This window comes from Hydra vulgaris, chromosome 10 (genome assembly GCF_038396675.1).
Source record: "Hydra vulgaris chromosome 10, alternate assembly HydraT2T_AEP".
Taxonomy (NCBI): domain Eukaryota; kingdom Metazoa; phylum Cnidaria; class Hydrozoa; order Anthoathecata; family Hydridae; genus Hydra; species Hydra vulgaris.
Genome location: NC_088929.1, coordinates 29,543,439 through 29,569,000, shown reverse-complemented (window position 1 = coordinate 29,569,000; position 25,562 = coordinate 29,543,439). Strand labels below are relative to the sequence as shown.

The following is a 25,562-nucleotide window of genomic DNA, read 5'->3' as shown; positions in this document are numbered from 1 at the left end:
CCTTTAGGTATTCTTGAAACACTTTAATAGCAATAAAAAAATAAAAAATAAAAACTCAACATCAGTGTAATGCCTGTAAAAGTAAAATAATTTTGTCTTTAATGTTTACAGCTAAATGTTTTTAATGCATTAACCAAGTGAAATTGTTATTTAAAATCACATGATACCTAAAATCTGCAGATAAGTTTGCAAATGATTTATAGATTAACATGTGTCAAAGACAATATGGCAAGAGAAACAAATGAGATTTTAGCGTAATACCAAAAAATATGAAGCGTTTAATGGTTTTTTGATAAAAAATAAAAGTGGTCAATGACGTTTGTTTGATAAGATATATATATCTTATGTTTTATAAGATATATATTTTTATTAAAATAACAATTTCTAATCGTATATATACGATTAAAGCGAGAAATTGTTATGTTAATACTAAAATTAAAACATATAGGGAAGTTTCAAACTTCACAGACTTTTTTTACTTTCTACAAGCAAAAATAAAATCTAAAAGAGTTAACAGGTGTGTAAACAAAAATAAAGAATTTATAAGGTCTCATTAAAGAAAGTTTAAAATAAATTGGAAATTTAAAAGTTTTCTTAAATACCATATAGCATAAACTTCAAAAATTTCAAAAATTAGGCGCACGATGATGTGGAAGCTTTTGCTTCTCACGTCAGTAATATCAGTATTAGCTTGGGAGGATGCAACTAAGGTAAGAAAATCTCAACATTATACCACAAACTTCATATGCCGCTGTAATGCAAACTTTATTTTTTAATATTAGTTTTTTTGATTAAAGTAATAAACTTAACAAAAAGATTCAAAAATTAGAAAACACAAAGATGGTATACACTAAGGTTATGACTATTTGGTATCTTTTAAGAATCTCCAGTTGGTGAGTTTTGGTTTGAAGTTACTAAAAACCATTGGTTTTTTACATAACTTTAAAACAAAATTGATGCTTAGAAAGCAATCAAAGGTCATAACGCGTGGTTTTTTCAAAAATAAATAACATTTTTGATTCTGATTTTTTATGTTATTTTTTAATGCTGTTTTGTAGGCTATTTTGAAAAAAAGTAAATTTTAAAGGGACTGCAAAGCTTATAATATTTACAATGAACATTTTTTTTAATAAAATTAATTTTTATCAGCTTTTTATTTGGCTTATTATACGAACTATTATTTGCTCCCAACTGAAGGAAATATATTGAATGGAATCACTCAATATTTTTTCTTATCTCGTTCTTATCTCAGCATTTTCGTGCATCATGCATAGAGCATCGTAGAACTGTTAAGCTCACGCAGTTTTCCTTGCCAATTTTGCATATATGGTCGGAGCACAAATTGAACATCGGATCTTTTTATTCTAGTCAAAGCGCTCTGACCACTGTGCTACTGCAGCTCAATATATTACCAAACAGCTTTAAGTATTACCAAGACTCATTTTCTTTGAACAGATTATGCAACCGTAGTGTAGTGGTTAGAGTCCTGGCTTCAGAAATAAAAGTTTGTGGTTTGAAGCCGGCTCTGGTCATGTATACATCATTGGTAAGAAAAGAGACGTGAACTTCCCGGTTAAATACTTGTTTGCGGTGCTCTATGGTAAGACCGTTTGGACTTCATGGAGTACCTAAACTAACTAATTAAAAAAATTTATATCTTCAAAGAATTGTGCAGAGCTCAAGAGATAAAATAGACAAAAGATATAAGATACAAAAGATATAAAATGTAAAAGAGATCAAATGCAAATGAGATAAAATGCAAATGAGATAAAATGCAAATGAGATAAAATGCAAATGAGATAAAATGCAAATGAGATAATATGCAAAAGATATAAAATGCAAATGAGATAAAATGAAAATGAGATAATATGCAAAAGATATAAAATGCAAAAGATTTAAAACGCAAAAGATATAAAATGCAAAAGATATAAAATGCAAAAGATATAAAATGCAAAAGATATAAAATGCAAAAGAGGAAAACTGTAAACTGAAAACTATAGATATATGCATACTATCAGCAAATGGCAAACTAAATGTACTTACATTGAAAAGGGACGTTTTTTGATTAAACTGTTCAAAACGGTGAGTAAACAATTATATCAATGATTGAAAACAGATCACGGTTCACAAAGAACGTTTGTGTTTTATTGCTTTGCAATACTTTATAATATACAAAATATTATTATAAATTTAAACTTATAAATATTTATACATTTAAAGTAATAAAATGTTTCTTGTTCTTAAAATATTTATAAACCACTTAAACTTAACAGCTTTAAGAACAATTTTATTTTTTATGTAACTACAAATACAAACAGTAAAATTGGTGATTATAATAATGCATTTTCAGTTTATTATTTAACGATACGACCAATTGATAAACTTTTGTGTAATTTTTGTCTACTACCGAAATTTTATGTTGTACTTTTTATTTTGTTTATTTTTAGTGTAGTATTATGTAAAAATAAATAAAAATGAAGGGCGAAACAATGCACAATATATAATATTAATAATAATAATAATAATTAAAAACCAATATTTTTTCTAATTTATAAATTTTATAAGAAAGTATAATTTTTGGAAGCGTTTTTTTTTTTTTAGTCTTTATCAAACGTGCTCTTAAAATCACATAACGCTTTATCCTTCTTAAAAAAGAAACGAGCGAGTCCGTCAGATCAAATAAGAAGTCCAGTGGTAAAACAAAATGTAGTTATGAAGGTTGGAAATCGCTCACGATGTTGGTTGGAGTGGAGTTGATGCTGCAATATGTGAAGTTTCAATTAGGTATAAACCTTTATGATGTTACTTATATGTTTGTGTTTCTCTGATGATTTTATTTTTTATTGCGATTATTTTAATTACCTTTGATAAAGCTATGGTGCCTAATATTATTTGGTTTAGGCAGAGTAAAAGTAACAAATATTTTTGTTTTCCAAATACAAGTAATGCTACAAAAACTTTTGAAAGATTTATTTTTTTCTTTGTTATTTATTTAAAGAATTTCTGTCTATATGTGTGTGAAGTGAATGTAGTTTCTTAAGTAAATTTATATGTAAAAGCTACTTTTTTTTGCATTTCATCTTTTTATTTTTTTTTTCCCTAGAGAATATCAACTGTGCACATGCATTCCTAGAAGCGGGATTTATACTTATGAGTGTGGTGGTGATTTAAGCAATTGTCCAAACCCATGTAAAGAATTTCAATGCAATAACCGAAGAACATGTGCAAAACATTCCTATACATGTGACTCTGATAACGATTGTGGAAATTGGCGAGATGAAATTGGTTGTAATACATAGTACTCAGAGGATCAAACCAAAAACAATACAAGACTAAAATATGCAAACCAATGTAAGTTGATTTGTTCAAATAGCACACACTAATATAACAGTTAATTTGTGATTAATGTGAGTTTTTGACAGAATAACTTTATCTGAGCTAAGAAACTATTACAACTAATTTTTTGATAAATCCAGCTATCATAACAAGTCCATTCAAACTTAGTGTATATTATAGTAGTATACGCAGTCTTTTAAATAAATTTAACAAAGTCAGGGTTGTTTTGTATACGCAGCTTTTTAAATAAATTCAATATGGTTGAGTTATGTTATATAGCTTTTTAAAAAATTTGTTAAAGCTGGCGTTGCATTGTGTTGTATTCGCAGCTATTCAAAAAATTTTGATGAAGTTTGTGCTGTGTTAACTTGCTTATTTCCCAAAGCTATTTAAAATCTGTTTGAAAAAAAAAACTATTTAAATTATATAATACAAATCAAAATTATAAATGATCTCTTCAAATCAGTCTTTTTATCAGGAAGAGTACCAATAATTTACCTATTCTAAAAAATTTCTTTTGGTCCTTCCCTAGTGAGATGATAATAGATATAACAATAACTGTAAAATTGTTTTAAGAACAACTTCTTCAGTTAAATAAATATAAATCTCCTTGACAAAACATGGTAAAATCAATAGTACTAAAACGATGTGCATCTGTCTTTGCTTTGTTTTTTAAAAAATTGCTCAAAACCGGAAGAGTACCAATTAAATAGGAATCATAAATTATATATGTTTAAAGATGAATATTAAAAAATTAAAAATCATTAAAATTGTATGTGTTTAAAAAAAAAGATAAAAAATTTAAAAATATTAAAAATTATGTTTCAAAAATGGATGTTAAAGAATTTTAAAAATTAAAAGTATTAGAAATTACATGTATTTAAAAAAGGATTCATTAAAAGTTCATTTTGTCGTACACACAGCTTTTTAAATAATTTAGCAAAGTTAGGGTTGTGTTGTATACACAGCTTTTTAATTAAATTCAATATGGTTGGGATTACGTTATATAGCTTATTTAAAAAATTTTTTTGAAGCTAGCATCGTATTGTGTTGTATACGCAGCTTTTCAAAAGTTTTTTATGCAGGAAGTGCTGTGGTGTGCTAACTTGTGTATATCCCAAAGCTGTTTAAAACCTGTTTGAAAAAAAAACTTAATGATACAATACAAATCAACATTATATATGATTACTTTAAATCAGTCTTTTTACCATGAATAATACCAATAATTTACCGATTTAAATTTCTTTTTGTCTTTTCCATGTGAGATAATAATAGATAATATAATAAATGTAATATTAATTAAAAAAAAATCTTCTTCAGTTAAATTAAGGTAAATCTCCAGGACTTAACATGGTAAAATCAGTAGTACTAAAAAATGTGCACCTGTCTTTGCTTTGATATTTGAAAAATTTCTCAAATCCGGAAGAGTACAAATTAATGGGAATTTGCAGAACCCCAATAATCAAAAAGGAAACAGGTTAATTGCTAGCAACTACAGACCAGTTTCCTTTAGCTCAATAACTAACACAATATATAAACGTATGTCAAATAATGGTCTACTAAATAAACATCGACATGGATTTGTAAAAGGGAAATCTTGTTTAACAAATCTAGTTAAAACAATGGCCCTTTTGAGTAAATTGTTAGCGGAAAACATTCCAGTCAATGTCTTGACTTTACAAATGTCATTGACACTGTATCTCATAAATTATTATTAATCAAGCTGAAACTTTATGGATTATCAAATGTCACCTGCGTCTTTATTATCAACTTTTAACTCACCGTCACTATAGAGTGATGAAAGACTATAAAGCATCAAATTGATAAAAGGTAAAAACCGATCCGCAATGATCGGTAACTTCTCCAATCTTATTAATTATATATATATATATATATATATATATATATATATATATATATATATATATATATATATATATCAACAATTTCTCAGAGATTTAAGAACACTCTAAGGTTTGTCCAGATGACACTAAGTTAATCAACAAAGTAACTCTGAGAATGTGGCAATTGTTTCTAAATGAAATTAACCGAGTCTCCTAATGGTCTGAGATCTGGAAATAACAATCTAATAATGAAAAATGACGTAACGTTCACTTTGAAAAAAATAACCATAGGCTTTACTTGTAAACTAGTTGACAAAATATTAAAAGCCTTTGATACCAAAAAAGATATTAAAATTAAAATGTCATTTAATTTCAACTGTAAATGTTACATAACCAATTGTAAATAAAAAGCTTTTTCAATGCTTGGAAAGCTGAAAAAATATTTCATTACATAAAGAAAAAAATGTTTAAGATACTATATGTAACATTTAAAAGATCCCATCTTAAACTTGCATTAAAAGCATGATGTCCATACCTTAAAAGTGATGTTAATGCACTTACAAAAGTTCAATGTTATACCATGAAATAGATTCCCCAGATTCAAAAACAAAGTTACGAAACAAGAATTAAATTACTTGGCTTAAGCTTACTGGAAAAAAGACGCAAAAGACGTTAATTCAAACGTACAATTTTTTTGTTGTTGTTGTTCTTTAAACAATATTTTCTCGTAAAATGTTGCTGTAGATAAAATATGAAAACAGGGAAAGAGGTTGTCCATAAATTACGTCACACTATAGAGAAGAGTGGAGGGGGGGGGGGGTTAGTGGTTTAGTGACGACTCATACGGGACTTATTACTAAGGTGTTATGACGTTGTGACGGGGATGAGGAAGGGGATCAAAAACTATCAAAAATTGAATGACGTAAATTATGGACGATTTCAAACTCAAAGAGGATTGTAAGATTCTGTTACCGATAACCGTTTAACAATACAATAATAATAAACCAATCATTTTTAGAAAATATGAAATAAATAAATACCGTTAAAGAAAACATACATACAAATAAGATAAGGTACTTTTATTATAAAACACCGTTTAAGAAAACAATTTAACATAAAATCAAGTATTTTAAATTACATTTAAATAACACTTATTCATAACATTCATACGAACTACGTAATGTCCGCAAAACTTTATATCTATATGATGGGTAGCAAAAAAATATAAACAAAATGGCCTAATCTAAGTTTTGCTGATATATACTGCTTCCTAATCAACTTTCTAAGTCAGTTTACAAGTTCTAGTTTCAAATCCTAAAAAGGTCTTGAATCTTACAACTAACCAGTGATTTTATTCACAACGTTCTTGTAAAGTTTATTCAAGGTGTAACTTATATAGTTATATAGTTATATACTTATATAGTTATATAGTTATATACTTATATAGTTACCAGTCGTGCAAGATATATTCAGAGCATTTTTTCTAAAACTCCACCAATGGTATATGATAGCGTTCAGGAAGATGATGAATTTATACATGCACATTACCAAATATGTGAAAGAGATTATATAAATCCTGCTTTACAAATGATTAGAAAAATAGTTAGGTTTTTCAAACTTTAGCCAAAAAGAAATTTCATTATACAAGAGTTTAGAAGAATTAAACGGAATTTAACATAGTTTACTGAAAGATTTCCGGACCAGATGGGACAGCGTTGTGACAATGGTTAAAAAATTTTTAACAGTAATAGACTAAGTAAAAAAAATCATTACATGGCTTGAACTCTGTAGAGCTGATTAGCGGTATTTATGTTCCAGTTTCGAAAAATACTTTCATCGCTCTTCTAGCAATCAAAATAGATGTAGAGACATTAGGTAAACTAAGATGTAAACTAACTAACTGCTAATGCAGTTTTGAAACTTTTATTTGATTATCAGAGTGATAATAATGGTGCAATTTCAAAGAAGATGTTGTAAAAGAGCGAAGAAACTTATACCTTGTGGTTTTGATTAAATACTTCTAAATGCTCGACTTGCATTCAACTGGAATTTCTGAGCTACCTGCGTCATTAAAAGCTGCAATTATTTTTATGGGAATTTTTTATTAAATAGATTATTCAGCAAAGATGTTAATAACGGAATTGAACCGACAGCAAAGATCTTGATATTGGAACCCTCCGAAGAGAACAATTGTTTAAAAGTTACAATTATTAAAGACAGATGGCCGATAGCCATAAATGTAGCATATAAATCTAAAACGTGTATTACAACAAAAGATCCCAAAAAAAGATCTCAAAAAACAATTTCAAATGTATGAGAATACTGGAAGTAATACAAATTATTTAAAAAAGCTACAAGGTGCCCTAACTTGCATACACCCAACCACTTGCAACATCAACAACCTCAATAGAAAGCAAAAGAGTATTTTTATTGTCATTTCAATTTCTATGCAAAACGAAGATCTTCATGTAATAACTCATTTTTTATCTCATTAATTACCCGAGAAAAAAACCTAGCTAATTCTGATAAGTACTTAGTAAGTTGTATTGGTAATACTTACTAGGTTCCTGGCATGGAACTTAGTAGTATAAGCAGGTTCTAATCGAAACTTATGAGGAATAGGCAGATTTTTATTCGGCCATCAGCCGTACTAGCAGTTTTTGTCAAAACTTAGTAGGAAAATAAGCTTTTTACTCAGCACTTAGTTAGATAAGCCGGTCATTGTGAGAACTTAGTAGGAACTATTAGTATTACATTCAGAAACTGGGTTTTAGTAAATAGTAGAACTTTATATTTTTATTTGATGTTTAATTGAATTATTTATGTTTTAAAGATTGCATAGTTAAATTAGTAAGATTATTTCTTCAAGAAGTATGTGTTAAAGTAAAAATTTAAAAATAATCATTTTTTAAATTTTTACTAAAGCACAGATAACTACAAAAAAAAAAACCCTTCCTAATTTAACTACCATAGTAGTACATTATAGTGTAATTAGTTTAACTTTTTGCCTAAGAAATAAAGAAGCTTGTTTCTAAAACAGTTATAAAAATAAAAAGTATAGAAGTGTTAGCTTGTAATTGAAAACATTTTAAAAAAATGCAACAAATAACGATGGTCAGTTATTTAATAATTTCGAAGGTGCCAATGGAAAAATTCCACCCATATTATTCTATTTTTCTTCATCTTTTATTCGACCATTACAGGAACTATAATGAAGTTTACAAAAAAGGTAATGTTAAATATTAAATCCTATATTATTTAACAATAAAAAAGCTCACCTTAAAAACTTACCATTATAATCAAAATTACCATAATGGTGAAAATCTTTTCAGTATCATTATGCCATAGCAATAATAATTGTAATTTTTCAGAAAAAAAACTAAAATATAAGCGTATGAAAGTATGAAAAAATATCTATGAATATGACTATTTATAAAAAAACTTATATAAAAATTATATAATAAAAAAATAAATTATTACATTAAAAAAAATCGTGTTGATTTCTAATGAGTAGTCATCACATTTCCTGAAAATTATTAATTAGATTTAATTAATAATTAGAGGTGTGTAGAATATACCTGACTTCTATAACTGCATTTATTTAGTAAGGGGCTAATAGGAAAGAGGGGCTTAACGTCAATATTAATTACATGACAAGTTAAAGATCAACCAAAATATTTTATTTGTCTTCATGTTTTATCTAACCAAAGCTGTATCTATAATGAAATATATAAAAATGTTATTCTAAGTCGATAACTTAATAAAATATATTTAACTTTAAAGTGCATTATTACAAACATCTCGTCGTCAAAACCTAATCTTGTCATTAAAACACAAACTACCTGACAATACTGAAGTGTTGCTGAAAATAACTTCACATTGGTTTTCTTTTTTAAAAAAAACAAGATAAAACCTTGAACCGACTACTACGTGAACATACTTCTCAACATGTTTTTGCATTTGTGACAATTTTTGATAAGTATTTATTAAGTTTCTTAAAAAAACTTTAGAATTCATATTAATAATGTTTATGTATATCATAATTAAAGGCTGAGTATTCTATATATCTTTCTTTTTTTATTTCCTTATTAGGTTGAATTTTACATTTAAAAAAATCATAGATTGTCCCAGCATTCATTTTACAAAATGCCAGGTCTAATTAAGAATAAGAATTGGACAAACTAATATTGTGTTATATATATTGTAGATATATATGTGTGTGTGTGTGTGTGTGTGTGTGTGTGTGTGTGTGTGTGTGTGTGTGTGTTTATATGTGTGTGTGTGTATATATATATATATATATATTTATATATATATATATATATATATATATATATATATATATATATATATATATATATATATATATATATATATATATATATATATATATATATATAAATTAAAAGTCAAGCGTATACAGACAATCATATTATTACGAGGTCCATATTTAAATTAAACATGATCAATGAGTAACTATATATGAATGAAACAGAAAAGTAAATAGTTACCAGATGCTGGTTGACTGTACATATTTTAAGATTAAACTAATCATGAAACATATGCATACATACATCCATAATGTATGTATGCATATGCTTCATGTATGTATGCTATATGATATAAAATTATAGTTTTCATGTATAAATGTATTGTATATATGACTCGTAAAATACAGGTTAAGTCTATTTCACATCGACCATTCCTATACTTATTCTTAATCTCTTTAATTCAATCTTCTTTAGTAAGCGGTGAAAAAATTATTAATTTAAAAATTAGATTTTGAGTTAAAGTTTCTAACTTTAAAAATTCTTATATTAAAGACGTGGAGAAAAAACCACTTTTTTGTGTGCTTTTTTAGTAGTACTTAAAGCTTATAAAAAACCTGAACCCTTTTTATTTATTTGTAAAAAAAAAAGGTTTGAATATAACATCTGCCTACTTTAGAAAAAAAATTGACTCTAATTTCTTAGATTTGCAGATTAATCTAATCGATCTTTACTCTAACTCAACTTTAGTTCAGCAAAATATTAAATGTTTGATGTGATGTAAAAGTTTTGTTTTAAATTTAATTTCGTTTTTCTATTGTATGAGCTATTTCTAAATGCACCTTTTAGTCCTTAATTACCCAATACAATGTGCTAGAAAGTTTAATAACACAACTGTATGGTAAGCAGCATATGTCATATAATAACTAACCTTCTCAAAAGCTTTTAATAAATAAATGCTTTATGTAGATAAGCTCTGTGAATAAGCACAACTTAGAAGCTCCTTCTAGAAGTATAGTATAAAATTTAAAAGTTAAATGTATACACACACATATGTATATAAAAACACACGCAATCACACACACACTTGTATACTATTTTTAACAACTCCCATATTATATTTCTCTACATGCTATATATGCAGTTCAATTGATGTTATTATAAGAGCTGATTAACGTCTTTATTACATTTTTGTTTTATCTTTATTATTATTTACTATTACCTTGAGCCTTGAACTTGTCACTAGATTTATTTGATTAATTGGTTTACATATATATATATATATACATATATATATATATATATATATATATATATATATATATATATATATATATATATATATACATATATATATATATATATATATATATATATATATATATATATATATATATATATATATATATATATATAAATATGTATATACATATATATATAAATTAGTAAAAAACACTTATCTAACTTTTATCTTCTTATTAATTTATTTTATTTAAATAAATTTAATTTATTAAAAAAAAAAATCTGAATTAATTTCTAAATGTAGGCACGAAAATAAAGACCGCTTAAAAAATTATAAAAACAAATGACCAAATTAAACTATCCCCACTCCAAAGAAAATTATTTCATAATTACTTTCTGTAACTTCCCGTTAACAAAAAAATATAGTAATTAAAAATATTTTATAATAATTTATAACTTCCTGTAAAATATTTTTTTCCATAAATTGAATTTTTTTTTACATTTAGTAACTCTTCCTGATGATCCAGCAATGGTGAAACTTCAAGTCAGAAAAATTAAGAAGATAAAAGTTAGATAAGTGTTTTTTACTAATTTATTATTGCTCTGTTCTTTAAGAACATTGAGCACTCTATTTGTAAAATGCACTTACATAATTTACATATATATATATATATATATATATATATATATATAATATATATATATATATATATATATATATATATATATATATATATATATATATATATATATATATATATATATATATATATATATATATATACATATAAAACTAAACTTTGATTTATTGAATGAATTGTTTGACATAACCATGATGAAAGGCGAATGGTTGTTCAAAGAGCATGAGAACCTCTACAAACCGCAAATTAAGAGCCAAGGTCACGTTGGTTATTCGACTGGCAAACCGGCTAGTGCCAATACCATCCACCCATCCACGCGAAAGAGGGAAATGGAAGCGACTGTGTCGACACTTACCAGCTTAGCGTTACCTGATTGTTCCGAAAGTAGCACGGACTCATCCGAGAACACTACAGACAGTCCTTTGGAGGATGACAATGCAGCATCAATGAGCTAAAGGAAGCATAACCCAACAGGCATTGCAAGACGTCTTGTTACATGCTCAAAGCTGTCGTCCCACGGAGCAGCAGTGGTGTGCCGCAAGCTTTCTGGTGAGAGCGTTGAAATCCCAACCCCATGTTAATCAGCAATCTTCAAGGCTATTTACACGAGAGCTGCTCAGGTGAAGAAACACTTGGAGAACACGCTTCATCTGGAGAAGTGAAGCATACACTTTGACGGCAAACACATTGAGGGCTTCCAATATCAGGCCGTGGTCCTCAAGAATGAATTTAAAGAAATTAAGTTGACTGCGCTAAAATTGAAAGGTGGTAAAGCTCAAACAATTTCTGAAAGACTCCAGGGTGTGTTAGAAGAGTTCAATCTGTGGGGATCAGTTGTGACGATTGTTGCCGACACAACAAGCGTTAATACCGACAAAAAGACAGACGTTGTTGTTCGGCTGCAGCAAATGTTCGAAAACAAAGGTCACCCCAAACCCAAGTTCAACCATTGCTAGCACCATGTGCTCGACCGCGTTCTTCACGTTGTCATGGATAATGAGCTCCATAAGTCGACTAAATCACCAAACATTGAGTATTTCTTTGTGCAGGATTTAATGAGCAATTACAATAAATTGAAAGCAGGCTTTAGCAACAGTAAAACTGAGATTAAGGAAACACGCGGCTGGAGAGATGACATGAAGTTTCTCTACCACCTTACTCGTGTCTTCCGTCACTTAACTGAGAGGAATGAGATTGCTTTTGTGAATTTCAAACAGATCCCAAACATCAGCAATGCACGCTGGAACTCTCGTGCCATTCTAGTCCTTCTTGCGTTTATTCTGATGCCAGAAACCAGGATTAGGTTGCGTGAAATCTGTTCATTAATTCCTTCATTATGGGCTGACCATTAGTTCAGCAGTCAATTGCTCGGCGTTGATGATTTTGAAGAACTATCTGGCGCTCTGAATGACTACCCAAAAGCTCTTAATTGCTTGAAAACCCACTGGAAAACAGATGACTCTCCAATCAATATTGCCCGAAGCAACCAGTGCTGCGAGCGTGCTATCAAAGTTATGCAAGAATTGCACTGCTCCTGCCGTAACAAGGACAAACTCCCCCTGAGATTCATCCTCTCTAATGACATTATCGTGAATATTTGACTTTCTTGTGCTTTTAATGATCCTATATGATTTTGTATGCATGTGACTCTACAGCTTGTGTTTAATTTTGTATCTGCTTACAGTGACTTCAAAGATTTGGCCAAAAAGCTAATAAATAAAATTCTTAAAACCATTTTATGCATGAGGTTTTTTTATCAAATCACCTTGAATGTAATATTTTATTTATTCTTAAATGAAAGCTCATCAAATTATGATTCAGGGAAACAAGGTTGTATAAAAGTCATCATCCCAATATAAATGTATATGTGTGTGCGTGTGTGCGTGTGTGTGCGTGTGTGTGTGTGTGTGTGTGTGTGTGTGTGTGTGTGTGTGTGTGTGTGTGTGTGTGTGTGTGTGTGTGTGTGTGTGTGTGTGTGTGTGCGAAATATGGACACACAGATTAACAAGGAACTATCAAAAGAATATAATTCTTTAGACTATTTCAACAGATTTTTTACCTTTTTGAAAACTCTAAATCTAAAACGCTTTTTGAGTTTTAATTTTGATTCAAGATTTCTGTATAAACGGGGTATGCTAATATATTAATAACATTTATACAAGTTTATTATTAATAAACACTACTGTATTTGTACTATATATAAAGAACTATTATATTTTATGTTATTTTTAATGAAGTAAACAAAAACATAACTTTTAACATTTAGAAAAAAAACACATTGTCGTTAAACGCCATTCGAATAATTTCAGTTGGTTAAAAATCAAGTAATGTTACACCGATTATAGTATTTTAGAGCATATTTGACTGATATTTTTGACTTTTTTTTGAGTTTACTCGAAAAAATATATATTGCGTTAAGTTTTTCGGTAAACTCAGATTTGGCTAAATCATGTCTTGATTATGTAAAAACATTAACAACATAAACGTTAATATCTCTAACATGGATGGCATTTACATGACATTTCTGCCGGTGATTTTCAAAAAATATAGTAATACAAATAATTCTAAATTACAAAGGATACACACTCTCAGGCCCGCACAAAGACTTAGTTGTGCCCAGGATTAATTTTTTTTCGGTGCCCTAAACTTTAGATTCCTGGGTATAATGAATTAAGCCTGAATTTCACTGTTTATTGTTCGTATGTCTACTATTACATTACAATTTAATGAAAATAATTATTATTTTTGTATTAACTATAGCTGCACATAAACACTCTATATGTGAACTTGGTTATATAAATGATAAAACAAATATACAAATGCAATTTAAAATGAATGGAATTGTAAATTTTATCAACAAATTGTTAATTGTGGAGACTAGTCAGATCACACTAATTTCACTTTGCAGACTTTCTTCCTGGAACTAGAGATGACATTTTTGTAAGATAAAGTCTTGACAAGGTCGTTTTCAATTGAAATCAACCTTGCCAAGTAAAGACGCTCTTTAGTCTTTGTTGATCGCAATTTGGATTTGATGAGCTTACTGAAAGAGCGCTCTTCTTCAACCACTGAAACCGGGATTGTATTAATAATGCTAAGCAAAATGCAGATCAAAGCAAGTATTGACTAAAGACCTTTCTGATAGATTCTGTTGAGCAACTTGATAGAAGAAAGAGATTGTATTTGGCCAAAAGATTTGACGGATTTCTTCAATCAATTGCTCTTCTTAGAGTCTTAGAGTTCTGATTAAAGGAGGCAGACATTGTTGACACATAGGAGAGCCATGAACCAGAAAGAAGTCAAGATAATGAATTCAAAAGATTGAATTCACTTTTTGAGTACATGAACTAATGCCAGTTAATGATCCTCTAAATCAAGTTTTTCAAGAAGTTTTGAGGACTTCAGTATTTCTTTTGGTCGTTTCGACAATGGCCGGACAGCCTCTATGCGCGCACCCCATCTTGTTAGGGACGTTTAGTGAAGAGACTTTCCAGTTGTCTTAGTCAAATTTTTCCAGCGCATGGAGCTACTACTAAAAATATTATACAACAATTGGATGTTGCTAAAATAGTTATTGACTACAGCAGAGGACTCTGCAGAATGAACGCCAGCTGGATTGAGACTATGCACACTGCAAGGCGTGAAAAAAGATGGAGGATTTGTCGCGTAAATGATGGCCTGCAATCCTTTGTGTACATCGAATATATTAACCCTCTTTATCATAGCCCTGGCCCCTACAGTTTTTTTATCAATTCGGCTTTGATCCAAAACGTGTATATTCAGCTTCACAATGCCAGAACCAAATTTTTTTTCCAGATTTTCTACCTTCATAAAACGCTTTTTTAATATCCATTGATTTTCAGATCCTTGGCGGATAAATTGAAGAACGAAACTTCCGCCAAGGATCTAAAAATCAATGGATATTAAAAGTGAGAGATACGTACGAAGCTCCGTCAGCAATAATAGAAAAATAAATGGCTGTGTGAACCGCTTCCATAATAGCAGAAGAACAGATTCACCACATGCCATAATTAACTCCATTATGAGACGTCCAGAACGCAGCGTAAAATTTCATACCACTTAGATGCCTCATCTCTTATTGACTTTGTTCTCAAGTTCTGAATCAATCCCGGTCTGATTTTTTAAGGCTTCAAAGGCTGATAACCAGACGATGTAGTGATTTCTGTGTTAAACATTACACTAGTGGCTTTTAATCTTTTCTCCTAGCTTTCGCCAATTATCTTTTATTTTGCCATTCCACATCAAGAGGAAAGACTGACATCCAGGGCCAGAACTATGCTTTTACCCAAAAATAGAGCAAGGAAAACAAAACGAAAGCTTTTGCAGTTCCGATGCCTCTGTAAATCTCCTCTCCGTTAAAAGAAGTTTCGTAAAAGACGGAGGCAGGAACTTTTCTGTTTGTAGAATTTCTAAGAAAAAGTGCCGGATTTTGAGGTAGTCCAATTAGTATGACTAAATCGCGTTCGACTTTGGATAAAACCCTCCCTCACAAAACAGGGTCGTTTTTAATTGCTTGATCACCCAATTGAATTACCTCTTCATCCTAAGGTAAAAAAAGCATTTGAGAATTGTGATCTGTTTTTAATATCTGCAGATATTTATTGATATGGTTTTAGTTTCTGTAGATATTAAATTATATGTTTTTAGAATCGGCAGATATTAAATTATGTCTTTAATATCGGCAGGTCTTTTATATAATAAGAATGCGTCCCAAACTCACCCGAATATCACCTTCTTCTTGAGAGACCGTTGAATAATTTAAAGGGGAAGTTGGCTTTCTTGGACTCAAGGGTTCATGGTCCGTCTAAAAAAAAAAAAAGAATTATTTTTACAGTATTGGAATGAAATACTTTTAATTATACCCAGTTTTGCCATCACTCATTTATTTTTTACTTTTATACGATATTGATATAAAGTTTATGTGAGAAACTATATTTAAACACCATTATTTGAATTTTGTTAAAGGTTGCACTGACATTATTTGTACAGTAGTCATTTATCATTTACTTGTTTGCTTTAATTTTTATTTTAATTCGTAATATTTGTAAATAATTTGTATTACGAACGATTACGAACGGTATATACTTTTAATATTGAATTTAATTTTGTAATAAAAAAAATATATAAAAAGATAAAAACAAAAAATAAACAAAAAAATTGATGTATGTGAATGGATGTATCTGCAAATATTGTATGTATGATACTTTTGGAAGTTAACCATCCTTTGATAGTGGCTTAGCATTTTTGTCGGTGGAAGCGTAAACGTAAACGCACCAACATTTGATAAATTCTTCTTCACAATCTTTTGAACAACCTTAAAGTACATTTGGGTGTACCTAGTGCAATCATATTCTTATTATTTTCGTTTATTTATTAATCAATTAACAATAAAGATAGGTATAACTGTAAGGTACATTTGAGTAACAAGAATTAGTGATCGTATAGATGCGAGTAAGATGTGAGACTTATTTGTTAATCAAGAATATTATGATATTATTGTTTTCGCTTGAGTCATGCGGTTCAGAAGAATTGGTATTTTAACTTAAGCCATAAAGAATATAACTAAAGAAAAGTTTAAAATTTGTATTTATTTATTTTTGTTTTTTTTTAAATCTAAATTAAGTTCAAAGTTCTTCAACAGCGGTTCTCGGTGACAAGACCTGAATGGTCATCTTTGAGTATCCGTGTTCTTTATCTTTACTCTTTATTATTCATTTTTTTTAACGATTTCTTTGCATGTAATTTTTCTTATTGATATATTTGTAAATATAGTATTAAATATTGTAATAAAGAACAAAAAAAAAAAATTATGAATATAAGATTGTGAATAAAAAATATAGCTGGTAACCTATACCTTGATTTCTTCCTTTTTTTTGAACTTTATCAAAGTCACATTCTTTTAGTGTGCGTTTGTTCTTGTATTCTTTTACAACTTTTTCTACAGCTTTTTTTCTGCCTTGGGAACCTGAATCATGCTTTCGAAAACTGGATGTTTTTACTCTAAGATGTGTATTAGTTATTTTTAAATAAAATAAAAAAGTTATTCATTTGTTTTGAAATCGAAATGAATTTTTTATATAGAATTTATTTCTCAAAGGAATTAAAGAGAAAAGGAATTAAATGCAATTTTGCAATATCAATATAATTGGAATGAATGTATTTAGAAAGAATATTTGAAAAGTGCTGGAATGAAAGTAACATACCTGATTCGTGTAACATAACATTGATGTTTTAAATCAAGTCTTTTGTTCGGATAAATTTTATGTAATTCAAATTTTAACTACATTTAAATTTGAGCCAATGCAATCAGTCCTTCCACGCAGAAAAAATAGAAGTTGTGAAATTTTCATTTAACTTAATCTAAATTTCAATTTCACTTCATATTTTTTTATCCAATTATTTTACAAAATTAGGTTCGGTGTCACTTACAGTGATTGGAGTGACACCTTAATAAAATAAACAAATAAAGCAAAAAACAAACAAACAACAAAAAGTAATAATATAGATAGTTAACAAAATATAATTATAATAAAAGGAAGAACAATAAAAATTAGAAAAAGCCAGACTAATAACAAAAAAAGAAAAAGTAAATGAGGCGAGATGAGAGATGATGAATAAATGAGATAACACAACGTTTAACCATCAGAACGGTGATAGAAAATAAAAAATAAAAAAATATATATTTAAATATTATGGTGAGACAAAAAAATATGAAATCACTTGAATAATAGCAACAAATGTAAAACCCAACAATAATAAAAATAATTTGCACCACAAAAAAAAAAAAAAAAAAATGCACGCCAATATAAACAAAACACATATGAACACGTCAAAATTACACGAGAGCATAAACAATAGAGAAGAATGCACGACAAAATAAACAATTCCAACAACATAAATTGTTAAAACTTAAAAATTGTTTCTTTTTTTTTTTTTTTTTTAAATAACTTATGAAAGTTTTTATTTTCAAATATCTCGAGAACATTTTTTCTTTTAACTTTGCTTTTAGTTGTTCTGTTTATTTAATATTTTTCTTCAATACATGTTCTTTAATGTTATAAAATTCTGAAAATCTTACAAAATATCTTACTGAAAAAAAATATCTGCGATTTTGTTTTAAATTTTTCGCGTAAAATTATGCAAATAATCTTCCGTTTATTTTGCCGTTTGATAATTTACCTGCTTGAAAGTTTGCTGTTTGATAAATTTACAATAAATACATACTAACTGTTTGATAAATTTACAATAAATAAATAATATATAAATTTAGGCCGGAGTAAAAAGAAGACATCAACTGTCTTATCACCGAGCCCCGTTTACATATTATCTGTGTTTATATAAAAGCAAATATAGCCTATACATAATCCCTTTTAAAATACATATAAATTTTGCAAAATGCTAAAAATGTCTTTATAAGAGCGTGAGACTATAGTATATTTCTACTGATTTAAAATAAAAGTAATATAAGCATACATATATATTAATGCATGCACATTTTCAATAGGGGAACCTGTTGTACCTTTGACCACTTTTTGCTTTTTTTTTGCGTAATCCATTGAGTAAATTTAAACCATTCAAACTATATAATATTCTCTCACATTTTGCCCAAAAATTATTCTTAGGACTTTTTTTCATTCGACCAAAAATTATCTTTTTCCCGCGTTTAAAAAAAAGAAGTCTATTGGTCAAATGAACAGCACGTACGTTGTACCTTTGACCAAAGCACATTGTTCCTTTGACCAAAATGTCATTATAAAAAAATCATGCAATGTTAGAACCTCTTTAATATTTTAGCTTGTTATAAATTATGTAGCAACTTCTGGCCTACCTTATATCAATAAAAAAACAAATTCTAATCTATTTATTTTGTAATTAATTCTAATTGTCTAAAAAAAATTAGATAAATTAATCCTTACAATCTTGCAAAGACTTGGGTATCGAAGTTTCGATACTCAGTCAGTATTACTAATAGTTTACTGATTTTTTTAAATAAAATCAGTTATTATAACTATTTAGATAAAATCACATATTTTCTATAGTTAGATGCTACTTAAATGAAATAATTAGGGTTAAGGTCCAAAACTTTAAATGCGATTTAATTGTACAAAACATGTTTTTTAATATCATGGCCTACTTAAATCACTTAAATGGTAATTTAAGTAGGTCATGCTAATATATACAGTCATTTTTATTATTTTAGATAAGAAAAGAGCAAAAATATATTTTTATAACTTGTATTAGCTGGCGGTCTATATTCATTTACATATGATCATAATGCTTTTTACAGGAAATATTTTAATGATGACAACAAATAATACAATAATAAAAGAGTATAATATATTAATTATTGCAAATAGTCAGATTAACATAAAACATAAGATCCTGACATTTAGATGAACCGTGACCAATACTTGGTGGCATAATAATATCCTCAAGTATCACATAATAAAAATTGTCATCTTCTCTTATAAATTTGTTACAAAAGTCTCCTGATATCTTAAGATACTTAATTTTGTAAACTATACCAACAACTTCTATAACTTCCGCTACATAAGTTCTAGAGTATTTCTTTCCGTCCAACTTGACAATAAAAAAATTTCCAGAAACAATTTCACTTTCATTATCAAGTATATTTACTCTAAAATCAATTTCATCAGAGCTTTCCTTATTTAAACAAGTGTCAGACTGACTAAAAATAATTTGCTTTACCATTTTATTTTATTTTGTTTGAAAAGGACTTTTTAAATTGTAGGTTATTAGATTTTGAATCTAGATTAACTTTATTTTAGGTGAATCAGTTAAAGTACGTGATTTTCTCTTACCTCTTTTTCAAGTATTTGTTTTTCTTAATTTGGCTTTAGGATGAGGTCATATTATCTCAGGTAAATTAATAAATGATTTTGATGCTTAACTCACAGTAGGGATTTTCCCTTAAACAATAGATGATGTTGATGGTAAACTGGATGGAACAGTTTTAACATCAATACTTTCATTAGAAATGCAAACTATTGGCCTATCAGTAACATTTGCAGCTAAAAAGTCAGTATCAGTAAAAAAATGGTCATTAAATGGATAAAATCCAGTACATTTAAAATTGTTTATAATATTATTTGATACAAAAACCTGAGGATAAGCTTGACTAAAAAGGTAAGATATTTTATATATTGTAACTGGTTTACCAGCATTGCCTGGTGATATCATCCAGTTATTCATAGCATTGTTATAAAAAGCTTTCAATGGTGCAAAAACACTACAATGGAAAGGTTGCATTTTATGGATTGTGTGAGGATGAAATGTCATTAAACTATGCCCGATTATTTTGCTAACTCAATAACAGAAATGTTTAACAACAATTTATCACAGTTTTAAAGTTAGAATAAGATTTACACAAATATTTACTTTTTAAAAGCCAAAACATATAATTACTTGTGGATCGATACCATCTATCCCAAGTATAATGTTTTACGGTAAGAAGAGTCGTCATGGACTATTATTTCAAATGGCACATAGTAAGCCGACAGAGTAGAGTGACCATAGGTACAACGTGGTCAAAGGTACAACAGGTTCTCCTTTGAATGTTTATTATGGTAAAATAGTTTAGTGATAATAACAACGTTTTTGTTTTCCTAAATTGAATTAAATTTAGAATAATAAATATTTGAAGTCTGTTGTAATAAATTCTATTTGTAATAAGAGTCTTTTAGATTTTGTTTTAAATTTCTCAAAGGAGTAGTACTCTATATGATTATTGAAAATTTTACTAAAATCTTTTATTGGGGGTTGCATGGGTCCGTGTGCCTAGGTAAAATGTACCTAGTTCCCCCTCCCCTCCTCTAGGAGGCCCTACATAATATTTATAAATAAACGTATTTATCATTACGCGTTATACAATGTATACAATAAAAATGCATTATATTATGTGTTAACAAATGTACGTAATAAAAAAATAAATAAATGTAACGTTGTTACCAATTGTAATCAGTTTAAGACAAATCGTAACTTAAAAGTATTGTAGCGGTCTGCTAGACAAATAATAGCAAAACTTGATTGTTAAACAAAAATTGTCAAATTTTCATATTTTAAATTATTAGCACTAATAATTAAAATAGAGGCAGATTGGTTTAAACTTTATTAAAAAAATGATGGAATGGAATCCTGTCGAACTATAAGCACTGCATAAAAATGAGTTAATGTGTGTGTGTGTGTGTGTGTGTGTGTGTGTGTGTGTGTGTGTGTGTGTGTGTGTGTGTGTGTGTGTGTGTGTGTGTGTGTATGTATGTTTGTGTCATTTGAAAAACTTTATTTGGATAAAACAATTTTGCCTTTAAATAAGTTTATAATTTCCTCCATTAAAAAAATCGGTAAAATACTCTTAAATATTTTAAATATTAGTACTGTTAAATAAGTTAACAAATAAATAAAATTAACTCGTTCGAGATAAATTATAATCATGTTTAATACTGTATCTTTACAACCAATATTTTATATATTTTAGTTTTTTTAACTTTTGAACTTATTGTGTTTTCAGATAACAGATACTACGCAACTGTGGAAATATTTGGTAGGCAAATATGTGATGATTTCTAGACAAACAAAAACGCTCAAGTTGTTTGCAGAACGCTAAACTTTCCTTCAGGTAAACTTGCAATAGGATGGAAAAATGAACTAGTTTCAACATATTATTTTATGGCAGGGGTTATTTGTATGGGTGGAAAATCTAGTCTTAAACATTGCAACCATAAAACATACCACAATTGTGGCCCAACAGAGGGAGCAGCTGTAATTTGCTTAGCACTAAAGTTACTAAAGTTTACACCGTTTAGCTTAGAAAATAATAAAAGTGAGGGGATTGTATTTTTGATCGCATTCCAATATGCGCCGATGGATGGAACTTTTAAGCTGCTCAAGTAGTTTGTGACCATCTATACAAGGTAGAATTTAAAATACCCGTCTCTGTTTACAATTACAAAATAAATGTTGGACAGAAATCATCTATTTTTAACTTGACGTCAATTGTTTGTAATGAAACAGAAAGTTTATTAGCTCAATGTCAAATAAAAATTTCAAAAACATGCAAAACACACGTTCCAAGTATTCAGTGGGGTCAGTGTTCCCCGTTTAAACAAATGAATATTGTAAAAAAAATAAAAGTTCACGGTTCAACTATTGAAGTTAATCAATCAGTGGAAGCAGAAATCAGTGAACTCACTGCGGAGTGCCGAAGTTGGAATTGCAGTACTCCAAATCCAGTTTATTCAGAGTTTTGTAAAGTTCAAAAAGTTTTGAACAAAATTAAACATTTCTCCAAATCGGAAATGAAAAACAATATTATCTTATATAATGAAATTAACCACTTAGGACTTCTTAATTATAACTTCCTTAAAGGAAGCTTTGAAAATATTCAAAATGATATTATTAACTTAGGTCAAACATTCTCAACTAAATTGGGAGAATATTTCAGCAGACTTGCTCAATTTGATGAGCAGACTGCAAATACAGATAAAAAAAGCGCAATGAAAACCTGAAATGAAATAAAATCTCGATTCGAATATGTAAATTTTCAGATTAATTTAGTTTTATAATAGCACTTGCATTAGGTGTTTCAGCAAGTGATATGATTTCTAAAACTGCAGTTCTTGCTCTACGTATTGTGGGAGCTTTTAATCCAAATAAATGGCTAACTGGAAGTGAAACATCAGCAGTTGACATAGAGGTGATACTGAAGCTGAATCTGGAACAGTTGCAGCTGGTATTGCGGCAAAACAAGGAAATACTGCTTCAATACTGATATCTTTGTTTAAAGAAGTAGCAACGCAAGAAGTAGTAATTATGGAAAGCTATTCTAAATATGTTAGAGCTACGATTGGTAAAGATGTAGCAAACAAACTTTCAACTTCGATGAAAAGTTCGTCTAGTAATCAGCTCTAGAAACTCTTTAACGAATATGAAGCTCAATATCTTATTCGGTATCATAAAATTATAATTATTAAAAATGCTTGTAACTATTGGACATGCATGAATCATGGCGTCGAAAAGCCAGTGTGTACAGATTTGCTTAAAAATCCAAGTGGTGATCCAGAAGTTTTGATCAATACTATTCCGACTGCTATGTGTCAATGTCGAAACTGTTTTATCAAAAAAGGTGATTTTTTGATTCCAGCAACAATGACTGGTGAAAACAATACTATTGATCTTTCAACTTTATACAATGCAGATGCAAAGTTTACAAAAGGGTTTGCATATTTAAGTATTCCAAATAAAGATTGGCTTGTGGAAAACAAATGGATTTCTGAATATGAGCAAGGTCCATTCTTTTTGAAGAAGCTAAACATACATTTTCCTCCAGCTCTCAATTTTTTTCACGAAGTTAATATAAAACTAACTTTATTGGATAATCAATTACAAGGAAAATCATACATGTTTGAAGGTGGTCTCATAGTAAAAAATAAGTACACAGAAAACCAGTCAAAATGTTCTCAATATAATCCATACATATTAAATCTTGTAATAAAAAAGCAACGACTTTTTGTTTGAATATAGACGGTGCAATAAATGGTGAACTACTTCCTCGATTAGATGGTTCAAAATGGCGCGTAGAACTTCGCTAAAATCAAATTTATTCCGAAACGAAGTTATTTTAATAAGCAACAGCAGAGTTTTGCTTTCAAACTAAATTGAAGAGCAAACCAAAATTTAGTCTTGGTAAAAGTGTTGACCGATCAAAAGATGAAAATTGTTGCAGTGATAATGGAATGTTTATAGATCAAATACTACTAAATGAATTTCCGCTCTCAAGACCTTGCCAAGCTTGTTCTCAAGGATCTACACCACGACTTAGTGGCTATTTTTGCGAAAAATGTCCAGCTGGATATGAACCAAATATTTCGAATTATTTTGGTTGTACTCCATGTCCAAAGAACAAATTTAAAACTCTCTCTGGCCAGCACGCTTGTGATAGTTGTTTAGATGGAAAAACATCTTTAGAGGGTACTCTCTACTGCTTTTGAAAGATGCGTTTTTTTTCTTGATTCTTATATTAAATTATTATTTTGTCATATTTAAAGCCTTTTTTTTTTTCATTGTGAGTTCTTTACTTTACAAAAAAGTCCTTCTTATTTCTCCGCTAACGTCTACATTAGAAATATTTGTTTTTTTGCTTCCCCTTTGCCACTTAATTTTTTTTTAATTTTGAGCAATTAAAGTTTGTTTATTTATAAAACAATCTTTTTTAATATCCTAATAATTTTTTTTTTCTTTTAGATTTAGATTGACGAGCATTAAGTGTATTTTAAATTAAATTTTAAATTATTTTAACATTTAATGGTTGTAAAGGATTGTGTAAATGTTTGAGAAAAAATAATAACCAATTAAACTTTTACTTTAAATGAAAACAAGGGATGAAGAACATCAAGACATAAAAAACCCCCAGGTAAAATCAAATTTAAGTGATAATTCAAATTAAGAGATAATTAAAGTTAAGAAATAATTAAAGTTAAGAGATAATCAAAGATAAGAAATAATCAAAGGTAAGAGATGATCAAAGTTAAAAGATGATCAAAGATAAGAGACAATAGGCCGGGTGAATAAAAAAAAGCAATTGCTTTTACTCAGTAATTAGTCAGTAATTAGTCAGTTACGTGAATTAAAACTTCAGCAGTTTTGCACAAATTTTTATTCACGTAGAGTTAAGCAATGTACTTAGTAATTGCTCAGCTTTACGTGAATAAAACTTAAACAAAACTGCTGAAATTATTATTCACGTAAAGCTGACCAATTACTGAGTAAAAGCAATTGCTCTTTTTTATACACCCAGTCTATTATCTCTTAACTTTGATCATCTCTTACCTTTGATCATCACCTATCCCTGACCATCCCTCAACTTTAATTATTTTTTAACTTTCATTATCTCTTAATTTTGAAGCTTTATTTCAATAAAGTTTGGTATTGGATGGGTATTCATTCTGGAATATATATATTCATATATATATATATATATATATATATATATATATATATATATATATATATATATATATATATATATATATATATATATATATATATATAAAATAAAAAATTGGTTAAAATACTTTATTAACACTGAGCTAAAAATTGTTTTCAGTATTAAACGTTTAACAAGCATGTTTGGTATTCAACAGTTGTATTTTATTAGTTTTAAATGTTGGACAACATTTGTTTTCAAATATTGT

At 28.5% G+C, this 25,562-nt stretch overlaps 1 long non-coding RNA gene across 1 annotated transcript; it reads left to right on the top strand.

Annotated features, from left to right (window-relative positions):
• The first annotated feature begins 2,691 nt into the window (after positions 1-2,691).
• On the top strand, positions 2,692-23,763 carry LOC136085900 (uncharacterized). The gene is made up of 3 exons (XR_010641249.1): positions 2,692-2,784; positions 3,104-3,351; positions 21,881-23,763. It is a non-coding gene; the product is annotated as an uncharacterized LOC136085900 (long non-coding RNA).
• Positions 23,764-25,562: the final 1,799 nt, after the last annotated feature.